Below are 4,009 nucleotides of genomic sequence, written 5' to 3' on the forward strand. Positions count from 1 at the left end.
ATTAAAATTGCAAGCTTATTATTTATACATAATTGAAGAATGGTTGGATATTATCAAAATAATTTACATAATATAATTGAAGTAGAACATTGGGCCTATGAGTTAATAAAAAAGGAGGAAAAAATAGAAACAAGTTTGGGTTTTAATACCCGAATAGCCCAACATCCTTGATTCTCGCTACAAAACCCCAGCCTCCCCCTTTCACTCTTTATAAGCACCTCACCGTCTCTATTCGTCACCCAAAAATAACGCTTCTAAAAAACTGCAATTTTTATTCCCTCTTTCTCTTCCCTTGTTTTTCTGAATTTAAATAGATCGGTAAATTGAATCTTTCATTATCTATCTATCTTTCACCGTATATAAAATATGTGTGGTTGTTTACTTTTATGATTGAATTGAGTATGTTATGTTCGAGAGGGAAAAATTTGTTATTATTATTTACAAGAAGAATTTTAGGTTGTTCACCTTGTTATTAGGTCTATTTTTACAGTTCCTTTTGCCTATTTAATCTTAATTTGGTTTGTGTCCACCAGATCCACGAGTGAGGCAACAAAACTCAATTCATGGATTTTCACTTCAGATCAGGTCAAAGGGGACCTGAGTAAACATCCTACGAGTGTGATTCTTTGATTAAATGCCAGGAAGATGATACACTTATAATTGTTTCAAGTTTATTATTTTTAATTAGTTGATTTTACTATGATTGAATTCAATTTATTTTATTTATTTGAATTTGTAGGTTTTCTCGTATGAAAATTTATGCAAAGTCCTTAAAAAAAACATAAACAATGAGATGTTGTATAAAATAAACATTTTAAAATATGAAAAGTTACAGTAAGAGATGTCATTTTCTCAAACTCATTCACGAGAATTGTTGGTTTAGGTTGAACATTTATGTTTTTAATTTTATTCCACTAACAATTACAATTTTTGTTCAGCCAAACTTGTATTGTTATTAACAGTGTGGTGGTAGTTGTTAACATGAATTTTCATATGTTCATTTCGACAAGAAAAGTGATGCAAGTAGCATCTTGAAAGGAAGGATGAGGTCTATGACGAGATCCTACAGATATACGACGCAACTAACCACTCTGATCCTAAGGAAGTGAAAGTTTCATATACAAGGATCAAAGCTATGGTTGAGTCGTGTCTTCGTGATTTCCATATAAATTACAATATATGATGTTATATTGCAATTTATATTGAAATCACGAAGACACATCTCAACCATAGCCTTGATCCTTGTATATGAAGCTTTCACTTCCTTAGGATCAGAGTGGTTAGTCACATGTATATATGTAGGATCTCGTCATAGACCTCATCCTTCCTTTCAACATCATTTATTTCGTCTAGTTTATCAACAAGCTTTTGGATCATATCGTTAAGCTTTTGGATCATACCTTTAAAAGAGAGATGTGATGGTCAAGACTACAAAAAAAAAAAAAAAAGTCCAAGGAGGAAGCATGGTTTCGACAACAAAGGAATTTGACAGATGTTTGGATTACAACTTAAAGAATTTCAAATCCTTGCTAAAGAGGCAACATCAAAGTTCCAGACACGTGGAAAACAAGCTAAAGTTGTCGAAAAGATTTAGTTTTTAGCTGTTAGTTTGTTAGTTATTTTCTTATGAATATACAGTAGTTTTTCATAGAAAAAAGGGGTCACAAATCATTAACAAAAGTTCTATAAACTCAAAGTACCATCGTTTAGAGAAACGAGTGAAGAATGTATGTAACAGTGATTTGTTGAACCATCTTTACTTAATGCAATACAATTTATCTTTCTTTAAGTTCTTTTCCTTATAAAATTCCAAGTCTTTTAGTCTTCAAACATATTATTGATTTCTGTAAAAGGACAATTATCTTCATCATAAAATAGTTTTCTTCATCTTGTTCGTAAGAAAATTCATGAACATTCATACATTTTCTAGAAAATCATTGCACAACATGCCCTAGGATTTCTAGTTCGATCTTTCAAGTAACAATTTAAAACTAGTCTTATGGTTTTCCAAAAACACCGGTAAACAATAGTTCAAATCCAAATATTAGGAGTCGAGGCCTAACTTCTACCTCATTGTTTGCTGAAGAATTAGAATGTCTCTTTGAACCATTAGAAAGTATGGTGCTAATTGATAATGCTAGTTTTACTGGAAGGATCTGCGGTGTCTCTTGTGGCTAGTTCTTGTGGAGTTTTATTCACCAAAACTAGCATAAATGGATATGTTAATATTGTTTCCCAATCTCCATAGTGTCAAGTTCAGTCTTAGTCCAATCGAATTATGTTAATACTTCATATTTAAGAGTAGTAAATCTTAAATTTAACCTAACTTATAAAACTAATAATTTTAAAAAAAAAATATCAAATTTGCCAAATATAACTAAACAAATAGTTAGTATATATAATTAAATATTAGATTAGTACAAGAAATTATGTTATAGAGCTTTTTCTTAGTATATTTTAGTGAACAAAATATTAGCTTAGCTTAACTTAAGAGAAGTTAGAATATTTTAATATTTAATATTTATATATTGTATACTGCTATAAAACAATAGTCCAATAAAATAGAAAGGGGGAAGAGGAACAACAAGCAACAACATCCTCACACTTGACGGCTCACTCTCTTTCCCTCAGTTTTCACTTTTGGCCTCTCCCTCAAAGTCATGCCAAGAAATTCTCCATTTTATTGTCATGAGCAAAATCACACTAACACATTCTTTCATCTAATTACATAGAACATGATAGATAAGTAACACTCTTCCTCTTTTTCTTTTGTCGTGAGTTGAGAGAGAAGAAAGGTGGGAAATTTTTTGAATTGCTTAGGAAATACTAAAAGAAGGTCAAGATGGAAGTATGGGGAATATGTGAGCTTAAAAATTTGTTTTATCTTTCAATTGTGTGTGTTATTCAAACCCTAAAGGGTCAAATCTTGGTGCTTTTAGTTGAAAGGAATTAAACTCATTCATTCGCTTGGAACTCTTTGAGGTAAAGTTTATAGCTCATATAGTTTTAGGAATGATTTTGGATATGGAAAAGTACTGGTAGTTTAATAAAGCAGTAACAAATATGATTTATAAATTGTGAATTGGGAATTTTGGCAAATCTGTACTATCTTTTCTTTTGCACGATTATTAGTAAATTCATAAAGGTTTGAAATTACTTGTTGATTCTCAAAATCAGTTACGACTTTATCATATATTTATGAGAATTATGGTTGATTTGATATTTTGATTGTTATGATAAAAAATAGTTTGCTGCAACGAAGAGATAATGCAGTCTATGAGTTATATGCTCATAGTGAAAATAGAGATAATTACCGTTCGCTGCAACGAAGAGAGAATGCAGCCTATGAATTAAACGCTCGTAGTGATTTGATATGATTACTATTCCCTACAACGAAGAGATAATGCAGCCTATGAGTCAAGCACTCGTAGTATATTCAAATTGAAATAGGCGTCGTCTGATGCAATGAAGCGATAATACATCCCACGTGCTATATATGCTCGTAGATACCGTTCACCACAACGAAGAGACAATGTGGTTTATGTGAACATAAATGAGATAAATGATATGAGATATGACAAGCTTATTGTTTTCAAAAGGTGTTATTTTAACCGTTGTATTTTAGATTCAGTGTTCTGAGTATGAATGACTTGAGATTCTCATTTGTATTCAAAAGTTTATTCTTTGTGGCAGATGTATATCTTGAATGGTGAGGATATAGTTTTTGTATACATCATTTTAATAATTAATTAACATTTTGGAATGTCATGAAAATATATGATACCACAAAACTCCAACAATTTATGTTTTATAAAAGTGTGTATTTTATAGAGTATTAATCTTGTCAGGCTAAATTCATGTTGATTTAGTATTAGCTTGTGCACCGATCATGACCTAAAATTAGGCCGTGACAGAATCATTTAGGCTTAAAATAATTTCACATCTTTACATCAAACAATTATTTTTGTTTGTAAGATTTCATAACTTAAACTCTCATTCATATCTTGAA

At 30.7% G+C, this 4,009-nt stretch overlaps 1 long non-coding RNA gene across 1 annotated transcript; it reads left to right on the forward strand.

Annotated features, from left to right (window-relative positions):
- Positions 1-2,587: 2,587 nt before the first annotated feature.
- LOC112420728 (uncharacterized) lies at positions 2,588-3,598 on the forward strand. The gene is made up of 2 exons (XR_003010802.2): positions 2,588-2,982; positions 3,248-3,598. It is a non-coding gene; the product is annotated as an uncharacterized lncRNA (long non-coding RNA).
- The last annotated feature ends 411 nt before the right edge of the window (positions 3,599-4,009 follow it).

The sequence above is a fragment of the Medicago truncatula genome, chromosome 4, assembly GCF_003473485.1.
Source record: "Medicago truncatula cultivar Jemalong A17 chromosome 4, MtrunA17r5.0-ANR, whole genome shotgun sequence".
Classification (NCBI taxonomy): domain Eukaryota; kingdom Viridiplantae; phylum Streptophyta; class Magnoliopsida; order Fabales; family Fabaceae; genus Medicago; species Medicago truncatula.